The following is a 13,814-nucleotide window of genomic DNA, read 5'->3' as shown; positions in this document are numbered from 1 at the left end:
AACGGCTCGTCATAAAAGAAGAGGAGAAAATACGGCACTTTGATGGTTTTTTGGATTCTGTTATTGATCTACTTGCTATTAGTGTAGCAGATGACAGTTCCACTACTGAAATGCATTTCTCGGATTTGGGTCTGGAAGGAGTGAAAAGATTACGAGGCGGCTGACTATAATACTTTCAGTGGCTTCAGTATTTAAGTATATCGTGAACTCGCAGCTGGCTGGCCTGTGCTGTCCAAGTTACATGCTCCGGTAAAGCTGTTGTCCCGTGTTATCGCTCAGTCGATGTGCGCGTTATTCGGGACAACTTGACTACCGCTTCACGTGCAACGAAATCCCAAGGGGTTCCAGCAAACGTGGAAGAATACTTGGTGTAGTGTTCACATCAGGTTTATTCTTATGATGAGCACAGGATAGCGCTGATTTTCTCCGTTTCTGGTTCAAAAATGGTTCAAATGGCTCTGAGCACTATGCGACTTAACTTCTGAGGTCATCAGTCGCCTAGAACTTAGAAATAATTAAACCTAACTAACCTAAGGACATCACACACATCCATGCCCGAGGCAGGATTCGAACCTGCGGCCGTAGCGGTCACGTGCTTCCAGACTGAAGCGCCTAGAACCGCACGGCCACGCCGGCCGGCCTCCGTTTCTAGCATCACCACAAAATTATCAAGTGATTGTGGACAAATAGTAGGTAGTAGGTGTCAGTCAGTAATAAACTTGGATATGGCAAGGGGATCATCAACTGTAGATTCCCCTGTCACACTCACTAGAAGTGTGTGTAATACTGAGGCTGAAGAAGTTTTCTTTATTGGAAATGATAGTTTGAAATAACTTTAATGAGCTGTTTTCATTGCTATTAACCTAAGTGAATTACGTTTACATAATCCTTCAACGAAAGCTTCACGGACTGCAGGAATTATGCGATTAGTACTGGCTTTGAAATGTGGAATAAATATGCAATGCTTTGACAGCAATCTCCTGTTACCAAAAAACGAAGACTAATAGTGATTCTTTGCCTCACGGGACTTACTTTTCTGAAATAAGTATTTTTCTTTGAAGCAGCTGGCCCTATAATATTCATTAGAATTTCAAAATCGGACGACGACATCCTAGTTAAGTTACGAAAACTAGAACTATCTTCCAAATTCAGCACACACAGCATGTCATTCCCGCCACATCTTCTGTAATACGTTCTTGTCCACCGACGACGACTAAGTCGTTTTCATCGTATGCTTATTTCGTCGAGTATTATTAATGCTGCACACATATAATTAATTCTTCCTCTTTACTCGCCATCGCGTAGTTCTTGATGCGAAAACATAATGCGAAATGTTTGCTGTCTGTTCAGCGTAGCAGACAGTGCAAATACTTTCCATACTTATTATGCAGAAACATAATGTGAAATGACATGTGGAATAATCGGGTCTACTGCTGGATGTTTGTGTCGCTCTGGCACAATATTTCGGCCACGTAACTCGTTGCCTTCTTCAGGTGCTACCTGAGACAGTCTCAGGTAGCACCTGAAGAAGGCAACGAGTTACGTGGCCGAAATATTGTACCAGAGCGACACAAACATCCGGCAGTAGACCCGATTATTCCACATGTCAAGATCTCGCCGGGAAAGCCTGAAGGGTTACATAATGTGAAATGTTTATTGTCTGTTCAGTGTAGAAGACGGTGCGAATACTTTCCATACTTATTATGTAGAAATGTTCGTGGCTAGTATACACGGGTCTGCGAACAACGAACAATGTTGCCATTGCCAACATGATTTACTAAATCCGCGTATAAAAAATTGCCGATAGTAGCGGGGGGGGGGGGGGGGGGGGAGCTTTGGCAGTTCTGTTAAAGGGGTGCATGATCACCTCGGCACGGTTCTGCACCAACTTTAGTAAGAATGAGATCGTTGCCAAAATACGAGCCAACACTTGAGCTAATGAACCTGAGATGTACGAAATGGTGTTACTACTCGTAGTAATTTTGCTTCTTGGTTTCGGGCATGAATGTCTGAAACTCATAGAGCTGACCGTTTGACAAGCGAATAGAGAACATTTAGCGCTCTCATTTTGCAACCACCGTCGTTTCGTCGCTGCTAAATTTATCGTGTTTTGGATTGGTCGGAGTCGCAGCGGTGTGGTGGGAGCGTGGGCAGTGGCGCGCCGCGCGGCCGCCAGTGGGAACTAGTCTGCAGCCAGCAAGCAGCGAGCCCGGCTCAGCTCTGCCGCCCGCGCCCTAAGGTAAAGCAGCAGCACAAACACCAAGCATGCTCAATCACGCATGTCTGCCCTGCCGTAGACGCGAAGTGCCGACTGTCAACTGTTCGCTCAGCACACGTGTAACTCGCCAGTGGGATTCGAGCCAAAACAATAAAAGGAGGCTGCGCAGAGAGGCAAATGCAAGCGTGCTACGGAACAGAAAAATATCACCTGATCTACCTACATCCATACTCTGCAGCTGTGAAAAGCGTGGCAGAGGGTACTTCCCATTGTAGCAAATATTATGGTGTCTTCCCATTCTGTACGGTACGGGATGCAGGAAATAAAAAACCGCTTGTGTAGAAGAATGTTCTCGAACCGGCGCTACGAATGCGATTACGTCTTTTCTTGCATTACATTGCTTGATTCATGTGATATAGATTCTACTGAGACAAGTATATGGAAAGAACTGAAACATGTACATTTTATTCGAGTGCAGTATATAGGGTGAGTCATGTAAGCCGTCTTGTTTCGTGAACGGTTCTATGTATCGAAACTAGGATTTCGGCAAATGGGAGTACGCTAAGCGGCATGTAATTTGGTTATTTGATGAAGTGTCTTTTCTTGTATTGCTCGAGGTACTGAAGGAAGTATGATTTTTTAAACAGAGTGATATACTATTTTTAACGGCGTCCGAAAGCGCTTGAAAAGACGAACACAACGATATAATTGTTAAAGTTGAGGTTGATCATCCAGGAGATGCACGAAAATTGGAAAGCAATGTGATCAAAGCAGAGCTACTAAAACTATGGTTCGGTAGTTTTGGTACGCTATGTAAATGACGTATGACGTAGTAAATTGTAGGATTACCGGTAGTATTGGTAGCACTGGTTGGTTAGAAACATAAATGAATGTGTAAGAGAGAAACTGGTAAATGACGACTTCTCTTTGTCCTTTTTTGAGTTTTGCGCATAATTAGAACCGCATTTCATTTAGTGTTAGTCCATTGCGTATTTTATATCGTTACAAAACATAAATTGCATTTTATAAGTAATAAATATTAGTTGATCGCTTTAATTTCAGCTCTTTTATATAACCAAAGCAATTACTTCTGACGCAAGTACAGTCTGCATATACCAGCACAAAAAATATGTATAATTATTCTTGTTGTTCATCATGACGAAAGCAAGGGTTTCCTGTTATTATTGGTAAATTCGAAATTTATTTATAAATAACAGAAACATGTTTTATATAAGTTCGACGAAATATTGAGGTGATGTTTGATATAATTTTGTTTTACGTTTTTTATGTTACCTTTTTGTTGAGGGAATTGCGTTTTCTAACGCTTTGTGATAAATCTGCATTGTTTTCTTTCTTTTTACTAGATACCCGTTACAAATCAATAAATTTCGAATAAAATTTGATTTAAACATTGGCAGTTTCAAATTTGCTATAAACAGGCTTACAGGAGGATAACTATGCAGAACAAAAGCGTTCCGTAGGTTCCCCGCCCCCCTCCGCTCCTTGAATATTTTGGTTGTGGTGACAGACTGATCTGTAGCGTAGCCTGAGGACTAGGTGAGGTTGGAAGGTGGAGATGGGTTGAGAGTTAGCAAAGCCAACAAATGTGAAAGCAAAAAATCTGGTTGTGCTAATAACAATTTCACTGGTAGAGAAGCCAAATGTAGTAGAGCAGATGCGCAAAACTATAGACCTATATCTCTGACGTCGATCTGTTGTAGAATTTTAGAACATGTTTTTTGCTCGAGTATCATGTCGTTTTTGGAAACCCAGAATCAACATGGATTCCGGAAACAGCGATCGTGTGAGACCCAACTCGCTTTATTTGTTCATGAGACCCAGAGAATATTAGATACAGGCTCCCAGGTAGATGCTATTTTTCTTGACTTGCGGAAGGCGTTCGATACAGTTCCGCACAAAGTAAGAGCCTACGGAATATCAGACCAGCTGTGTGGCTGGATTGAAGAGTTTTTAGCAAACAGAACACAGCATGTTGTTATCAATGGAGAGACGTCTACAGACGTTCAAGTAACCTCTGGCGTGCCACCGGGGAGTGTTATGGGACCATTGCTTTTCACAATATATATAAATGACCTAGTAGATAGTGTCGGAAGTTCCATGTGGCTTTTCGCGGATGATGCTGTAGTATACAGAGAAGTTGCAGCATTAGAAAATTGTAGCGAAATGCAGGAAGATCTGCAGCGGATAGACACTTGGTGCAGGGCGTGGCAACTGACCCTTAACATAGACAAATGTAATGTATTGCGAATACATAGAAAGAAGGACCCTTTATTGTATGATTATATGATAGCGGAACAAACACTGGTAGCAGTTACTTCTGTAAAATATCTGGGAGTATGCGTGCGGAACGATTTGAAGTGGAATGATCATATAAAATTAATTGTTGGTAAGGCGGGTACCAGGTTGAGATTCATTGGGAGAGTCCTTAGAAAATGTATTCCATCAACAAAGGAGGTGGCTTACAAAACACTCGTTCGAACTATACTTGAGTATTGCTCATCAGTGTGGGATCCGTACCAGATCGGGTTGACGGAGGAGATAGAGAAGATCCAAAGAAGAGCGGCGCGTTTCGTCACAGGGTTATTTGGTAACCGTGATAGCGTTACGGAGATGTTTAACAAACTCAAGTGGCAGACTCTGCAAGAGAGGCGTTCTGGATCGCGGTGTAGCTTGCTCGCCAGGTTTCGAGAGGGTGCGTTTCTGGATGAGGTATCGAATATATTGCTTCCCCCTACTTATACCTCCCGAGGAGATCACGAATGTAAAATTAGAGACATTCGAGCGCGCACGGAGGCTTTCAGACAGTCGTTCTTCCCGCGAACCATACGCGACTGGAACAGGAAAGGGAGGTTATGACAGTGGCACGTAAAGTGCCCTCCGCCACACACCGTTGGATGGCTTGCGGAGTATAGATGTAGATGTAGATGAGAGGGGATCCAGTACATAACTTTCACACAGTGTGTTGAATTGTAGTTGCAAGTATTTATAGTAAATCTCACACCCATTACTAAATGTATTGTTCTTCGCCGTTACCACGCAGTCCCAAGCGACTAGTAAAAAGTGCAGGTGACTCCTGTATATAAGAGGGGTAATGGAATGGACCTGCTAAATTACAGACCAGTATCCTGAACCTCCATTTGCTTCAGAGTTCTTGAACATATTCAGAATATGAATATAATAAATTTCCTTGTGATTGAGAAGCTATGTCCATGAGTCAGTATGAATTAGAAAGCATTGCTATGGAAACTCAGCTTTCCCTTTTCTCACACGCTATACCACGAACTGTGGATGAAGAACAACATGCAGATTCCTTAACACGGAAGTGTGTGACACAGTGCCTCGCTGCCAACTGTTAACAAAGATACAAGCATATGAAATAGGTTCCCACCTGTGTGCATGGCTCGAAGACTCCTTAAGTAATAGTACCCAGTATGTTGTCATCAATAGTGAGTGTTCATCAGATACAAGGATGTCGCCAGGCGTGCCCTAGGACTGGTATTATTTTCTATATACGTAAATGATCTGGTGGACAGGGCGGGCAGCAGTCCGGGTTGTTTGCCGATAATGCTGTTGTGTATGGGAAGATGCCGTAGTTGAGTGGTTGTAGGAGCATACGAGATGAGAAGGGAGAACCGATAGAGGTACTCAAGGTACCCTCCGCCACACACCGTCAGGTGGCTTGCGGAGTATGGATGTAGATGTAGTTACCCCACCCTCCACATATCTTCACTCAGTTGTCGGCTGTTCACCGCTTCAGGTTTTTAGGGGAATCTAATAAGACGCTGACAGCATACGTAAAGAAAGCGATCGTTATGAGGTAGTGCCCGATAGGTATGCAACACACACACCTAACTTACAGTAACGCAGGTGCGACTTTTAACTGACTAAAACTACTAGGAAAGCTACCGTAATCTACGCTTGCTTATGATAGTCTACGGTAGCCTAAGGTAGTTTTACTACTCGAGGCTAGAGTCAGCTATTGCAATGTAAACACCACCAAGCATAGCTCTCACGCGAGACTCCGTCGACACATGTAGCAAGACAGGCCTACGCTACTAATATAAAGCCTCATTTCCTAGCGATATAGATACAAGGTGACCATTATTGAACTACACTCCTGGAAATTGAAATAAGAACACCGTGAATTCATTGTCCCAGGAAGGGGAAACTTTATTGACACATTCCTGGGGTCAGATACATCACATGATCACACTGACAGAACCACAGGCACATAGACACGGGCAACAGAGCATGCACAATGTCGGCACTAGTACAGTGTATATCCACCTTTCGCAGCAATGCAGGCTGCTATTCTCCCATGGAGACGATCGTAGAGATGCTGGATGTAGTCCTGTGGAACGGCTTGCCATGCCATTTCCACCTGGCGCCTCAGTTGGACCAGCGTTCGTGCTGGACGTGCAGACCGCGTGAGACGACGCTTCATCCAGTCCCAAACATGCTCAATGGGGGACAGATCCGGAGATCTTGCTGGCCAGGGTAGTTGACTTACACCTTCTAGAGCACGTTGGGTGGCACGGGATACATGCGGACGTGCATTGTCCTGTTGGAACAGCAAGTTCCCTTGCCGGTCTAGAAATGGTAGAACGATGGGTTCGATGACGGTTTGGATGTACCGTGCACTATTCAGTGTCCCCTCGACGATTACCAGTGGTGTACGGCCAGTGTAGGAGATCGCTCCCCACACCATGATGCCGGGTGTTGGCCCTGTGTGCCTCGGTCGTATGCAGTCCTGATTGTGGCGCTCACCTGCACGGCGCCAAACACGCATACGACCATCATTGGCACCAAGGCAGAAGCGACTCTCATCGCTGAAGACGACACGTCTCCATTCGTCCCTCCATTCACGCCTGTCGCGACACCACTGGAGGCGGGCTGCACGATGTTGGGGCGTGAGCGGAAGACGGCCTAACGGTGTGCGGGACCGTAGCCCAGCTTCATGGAGACGGTTGCGAATGGTCCTCGCCGATACCCCAGGAGAAACAGTGTCCCTAATTTGCTGGGAAGTGGCGGTGCGGTCCCCTACGGCACTGCGTAGGATCCTACGGTCTTGGCGTGCATCCGTGCATCGCTGCGGTCCGGTCCCAGGTCGACGGGCACGTGCACCTTCCGCCGACCACTGGCGACAACATCGATGTACTGTGGAGACCTCTCGCCCCACGTGTTGAGCAATTCGGCGGTACGTCCACCCGGCCTTCCGCATGCCCACTATACGCCGTCGCTCAAAGTCCGTCAACTGCACACACGGTTCACGTACACGCTGTCGCGGCATGCTACCAGTGTTAAAGACTGCGATGGAGCTCCGTATGCCACGGCAAACTGGCTGACACTGACGGCGGCGGTGCACAAATGCTGCGCAGCTAGCGCCATTCGACGGCCAACACCGCGGTTCCTGGTGTGTCCGCTGTGCCGTGCGTGTGATCATTGCTTGTACAGCCCTCTCGCAGTGTCCGGAGCAAGTATGGTGGGTCTGACACACCGGTGTCAATGTGTTCTTTTTTCCATTTCCAGGAGTGTATATGAACAAAAACGCAAACTAGTTACAAACTAGGGCGTGCACACCCTTTATTCAACATGTAAACACCACTACAGATATTCGGATTTAGGTTATGACTTGTTCGACATGTCTGCCATCATTGGTGATGATGTAGCGCAGACGAATAGCAAAATTTGTCGGAACATCGATGCTGTCGATGACCTCCCGAATAGCCGTTTTCAGCTCAGCTGTGGTTTTGGGGTTATTGCAGTACACCTTATCTTTAATAGAGCTACACAAAAAGGAGTCGCATGTGTTCCGATACGGAGAATATGGCGGCCAATCAAGGTCCATGCCAGCGACCGCTGGGTATCCCGGAGCCAAAATGCGGTCCCCGAAGTGCTCCTCCAGGACATCAAGCACTCTCCTGCTTCAGGGAGGTCGAGCTCCGTCTTGCATGCATCACATCTTTTCGAAATCAGGGTCACTTTGGATAATGGGAATGAAATCATCTTCCAAAAACCACGTACCGTTCGGTAGTCACCGTGCCATCAAGAAATATGGCACCGATTATTCCATGACTGGACACTGCACATCACACAGTCACCCGTTGAGGGTGAAGAGAGTTCTTGATCGCGAAATGCGGTTTCTCAGTCCTCTAAATGCTCCAATTTTGCAGATTGACGAACCCATCCAAATGAAAGTGGGCTTCGTCGCTAAACCAAACCGTACATCGCATCTAATTCCCACCATATCCCGCGACCAACCGTGCAGTTTGAACGTCCTAACGCAAACCATTCAGAAGTTAGAATGATTTTATTTCATGTAGTTCAATAATTGTCACCCTGTATATGATGATTTTTTTATTTAGGACTATGACATATTCTAGTTTCTGGTGCATGAGATGGAGCTTAGGAAAACTGTTACAAATGTGTCTACGTTTCCAGGTTTTTTGTGGAAAGATTTACAGTTTCGTCATGCAGTTTCCTATTTAAACCATCTCTGTTGCTGCTCAGTTGTCAACACCGATACAGAAACGTCATTCATGCTTCATAACCACAAACAACTTTACTCAAGGGCAAAAGGAAACTATTGTATTAACTTCCTTAGATTTGAAAAAAAATAAGTTCCCTGACCCTTCTTCGCCTGGAGAGTTCTGAATGCTTCTTAAAGTAGACCACCTGCCGTCAGACAAATGTGTCTATAAGTAGTACTCGACATTGTAATTAGACAGAATTCACTTTAAATATACTAAAAAGTTTATTCTGCATGACTGACGACATGTTATACACAATATATACCTTTCTTAACTACAGTATGTGCTCAAATTGTTTACCATCGTCTGCGAGACACATTTGCAATCGACGTTCGAGAAATAAGTGAATTGATGAAAGTATTTTGAATGATATGCCGTTGCATGATGTGGCGGTTCGGTGGCGTTTATCGTCTGGCGTAGTTGGGGCTTCATGATAGACTACATCTTTCAGGGCACACCGCAGAAAAAAATTAAAAGGAGTCAAATCGAGAGACCTGGCCAGCCACTATAATACAGCATTCCGTCCTATCCAACGTTCAAGAAACATTTCATTCAGTTGTTGCGTTGGTACACGGGAGGAGTGAGCCGAACAGCCGTCGTGCTGGAACCACATACACTGTCGCTTGTCCGATGGTACCTCTTCTAGAAGAACAAATAGAATATTAGCAAGAAAGTGAGGATACGTATTTCAATTTAATATCCCTGGGATGAAGGAAGGTCCCACAACGAAATTTCCTACGATGCTGCAACGTAGCTTTACGCTTCACGTTCGTGAGAGTGATTTGATTGCGTAAAAAATTGGACTGCGTCAAAATGTATGTAAAAACGGATCCACCGTTAATTTTCCGCTCCCCAGAAGTGCATATCACGTGAATGTGCAAAACAGTGGTTCGTAAACGTTGCTTTGTCGGTGAAGAGCACACGCTGGAAGAACGTAGTGTCGTCTTCCAAGCGATGTAAGACAAACTAACAAAATTATATATTTATTTATTTAACATGATCTAATTAGAACCATCAGACCCTCTGTTACGTCGGACCATGGATTCTCAAGTACAGTAACTTTCTTACACCAAAATTAGCTAAGAAATAACAATTTTAATATGACAACTAGTATTAAAATGATTAAGTGTGTGAAATGACGGTATGAGAAAATATATCGACTATCAACTAATAAAGTTATTACCGGCAGTACTTGTACTAATGCAACTGCTGCCACTAATAGTGATAATAATAATAATAATAATAACAATAATAACAATAATTATAGTGGCAGATACAATAAATATTTAGAGGTGTTCGTAGTAGATGCTTTCTGATATAGCGAGTTCTGGGGAAAGGAAATTTAAGGAGACTGCACCGGCTAAGAATACTGGGAAGTATGGAAGATCAGATTGAAACAGGGACGTACAAGGGTAATGGGTGCGTACAGGTACAATGGTAGTTATTATTGTTACTTTATTAGACGTGTCATTAACAGTCTTCTTAAGCTGGGAACGTTATTCACTTCTCTAATATAATGCGGGAGGTTTTTCCAGAGTCGGCTTCCTGCTTCTGAGGACTTCGAGAGCTGTTTTGATTAGTGGAGCGCTCAACTGCGCATTCATCAGCGCCCGTACGAAGTCCAAATTTTTACACAGTCCAATTTTTACACAATCAAAACACTGACACGAATGATAATGATGATGATGGTGAAATAATAACAACACAAACACCCAGTCCTCGGGGAGAGAAAATCCCCAACCTGCCAGGGCTTCGAGAGTGGCTGAATGATGGAGTACTACAGAAAGGATTTTGATCTGGTGGGAACGGGCGTTTCTCCTATGTTGTTCAGACAAGTGCATTAACGTCGAGGAGGGATATGAGGGACAGTGTTCGTGGATAAGACAGCAGAGAAGACAGTGGGTATGGAAATCTCTGCGCTTGTCTGGATGCACCAGGATATCTACGCATATGATGGTGAAATACGATCAAAGAGTCGAACATCTCAGATATAACGAACATAAGTATTCATAACCAGTTCCAGGTGCCGTGAGCTTTCCTGACGAAGGCCTTACAGGATAACATCACCGTAATCAGTAATTGCAAGTATAAGTGTCTGTACAGATTTCTTTTCCATGTGAAGAGGGAAGATCTTTTTATATTTTTGTAGGGCGTTTGAGAGATACTGATGCCTTTTGCACATTGCAGTTACTTGCTCAATCCAATTTGGACTTTTATCTGTTTTTACACCTAAACTCTTTGTTAAAGGAGAGAAGTCGATATTTGTCCCATTTAGGATCAAAGATGATGTGGATTCCCGATAGTTCATGTTAATGAGCCTACAATAACCAATCAGTACCGTTTGGGTTTGGTATGGGTTGAGCTTTAACTTGATAATGCACACAGGTCGATGTTGAGATTCTCTATAGCTGTCTTCAGGTTTATTGGTTTTTAATTTAGATACAACTAAAGGTCATCAGCTCACATACGGCATTTGCAGTAGGACAAAACTGATGACACATCACAATGAAAAGAATTCAGGATCTAATACCGAACCCTGGTGGTTCCTGAAGCTACTTGTCTCCATTGTGACTTTACAGTGCAGGACATGATGAATCGATGGCTAGACGTCATGTATGAGCGAAACCATTGCACTGCACTTGGCAAGAAATTTAGGCTACTAAGTTTGGCAAGTAAAATGTCATAGCCGACAATGTCAAAAGCTTTATTGAAGTCTAAGAAGCACGTGATAGTTGCCTCTTGTGCATCCATAACAAGCTTCAGGTCGTCTGTTACCTTTATTAAGGCAGATGTTGTGCTTTGATGTTTACAGAAGCCTGATTAGTATTGATCTAGTAGTTTGTTTGAAATTAGTTTTTTAGCTTGTCGCGGACTGTACATTCTAAGGCATTGGACAGTACAGCAGTATACAAGTAGGTCGGTAATCAGCTGATACTGTGGCAGCGTCCTTTTTAGGTAATGGCTTAACTAGTTTCTGGTTCAAGGCCTCAGGAAAAACGCTTGTGGTTGAGGAGTGGTTGAAGATATCAGTTATCGTGGGCAGTAGTGGGTCAACAATAAGCTTCATCATTTGGACTGTGATGCCATCGTGTGCAGTAGATGCTGATCTGATATGCGTGATGGTTCTTTTGACGGTGTGGCAAGTAACATTCTCTGGATGGAATTTTTCGTGGCTACAGTTGTTTACCCCGTGAAGTAATTAATGAAGTTCTGTTTCGTTGGTGGTTCAGTTGTTGTTGTAGACAGTGGGAAGTACCGATTCAGTTCAACGGATAAGGCAATGGAATAAGCTGCAGCTTTTACTTTGTCTGTACCAAAACCACGCAGGATTTTCCACAGGACTACTGGTTTATTTCCGTTGTCGGTTAATGTATCGGCATACCTGAGTTTTACATTCCTCACAGCTTGACTGACTCTGTTCCGTTTCTGCTAGCATATGATTTTCACGCGCGGAACATAGTTTTTATACCCAATGTGCAGCATGTCTGAGATTAATGAGCTGTTTTAGTTCTTCAGTTAGCAGAGTGCAGTTTTCCTTCTCACTTTTCCAATATTCAGGGGGGCATACTCGTCATACAGCTGAGTAAGTTCGTTAGCAAACTAGTTTTTCGTTTATGCTCGGGAATGGAGTAGAAGACGTCCCCAACACTATTTCTTGCGCCTCACTTGCAAGTTGAGATAAATTATTGTGTTTGAAGTCTCGGTTTGCAGTCAGTTGCGGTTTTATTTCTGGGACATTCTAGCGACTACGACATGAAAATTATGCCATGAGCAGAGATGCCAGGTGCAGATATTTGAGAGGCACAAATTACTCTGTTTTAGGATTTCGTTGCAAATATAACCATGAGAGTGTGACTGTTTTTCGTATGATGGGTAGGACCAAACTGAAATAGCGACATGTTTGGAGAAGAAAGCATCCGATTAAATTTCACACTGGACTGACTATTGTCTAGCTATAATTACATGCTCCTATGTCGATTCGAGACTTGAAAGAGTCGTTTCAAAGCCAGCAAACTCGTCTACTTTAGGATGTATGTAGAGGACGCATACATGCACTTCCTGGCAAGGGATTTTATCTCTATGAACATATATTCCAGTTTTTATCTTCATTATTGTTGGATTTATGAAGCACAGTAGGTGAAAAATGAAATGTTCACCCCTACTCCACCCCCTCGACGAAAACATCTGTCGTGTCTTAAAAAGACGTAGCAGTCTAGGTTTACTGAACTTGTGGGAATACTTGGTTGGAGCCAGGTCTCCAACAGAAGTATTACATGGATATCTACGTCTTGAAATATATTACGGAACTCACTGAGAGAAGCTCTTCAATCTTAAGTTTAAAATCGCGTGGGAAGGAAGGGTTTTAAGGAACTGCACCAAATACTCTCCAAGAGGGGTCGGTCATTAAGAGCGCCACAGGAGCAGCCGTTAGACGTAAATGTCTTTCCCCGGATTCTAGGTTTCTGCGACTCGATCATGCAAGCTGTAGACCAGGGCCAACCACAGTGTGCCAAACTGCACGTGGGCCGGGTGTGCGGGCATCGTGTGGGTCGAAAAAATGGTTCAAATGGCTCTGAGCACTAGGGGATTTACCATCTGAGGTCATCAGTTCCTTAGACTTAAAACTACCTAAACCTAACTAACATAAGGACATCACACACATCAATACCCGAGGCAGGATTCGAACCTGCGACCGTAGCAGCAGCGCGGTTTCGGACTGAAGCTTCTAGAACCGCTCGGCCACAGCGGCCGGCTCTTTGGTCGATCCTTCCTGGAGGAACTCGGTACAGCGTAACATTTCATTTAATATTGCGGTGTGGCATTTTTCGGTCGACTCACTGTCTTCAGTTCGGCAGAATCGCGGTGTCAGTGCCGTTCACCTTCCTCTATTTGTACATGGTATAAAGGACCAGTTCAGGTCCAGTGGCTGTTTGTGCAAAAAGAGGTAGTCTATTTATCTATTGACACAAGCTTTTAAAAATGAGCCGGAATGACATAATAGAGGGACGAGATTTCTCAATGTGTATTCTGTAGTAGTACTGAAA

At 44.0% G+C, this 13,814-nt stretch overlaps 1 protein-coding gene across 1 annotated transcript in view; it reads left to right on the top strand.

The window, feature by feature from the left end:
- The first annotated feature begins 2,129 nt into the window (after positions 1–2,129).
- LOC126413334 (uncharacterized) overlaps positions 2,130–13,814 on the top strand; it is a 277,692-nt gene continuing 266,007 nt past the window's right edge. Inside the window, exon 1 of the mRNA XM_050083245.1 lies at positions 2,130–2,239. The gene's annotated coding sequence lies outside the window, so the exon portion shown is untranslated. The remainder of the gene's footprint in view (positions 2,240–13,814) is intronic.

This window comes from Schistocerca serialis, chromosome 7, assembly GCF_023864345.2.
Source record: "Schistocerca serialis cubense isolate TAMUIC-IGC-003099 chromosome 7, iqSchSeri2.2, whole genome shotgun sequence".
In the NCBI taxonomy this organism is placed as follows: Eukaryota; Metazoa; Arthropoda; class Insecta; order Orthoptera; family Acrididae; genus Schistocerca; species Schistocerca serialis.
Note: the sequence above shows the minus strand (reverse complement) of the source record. Positions and strands in the feature narration are given on the sequence as shown.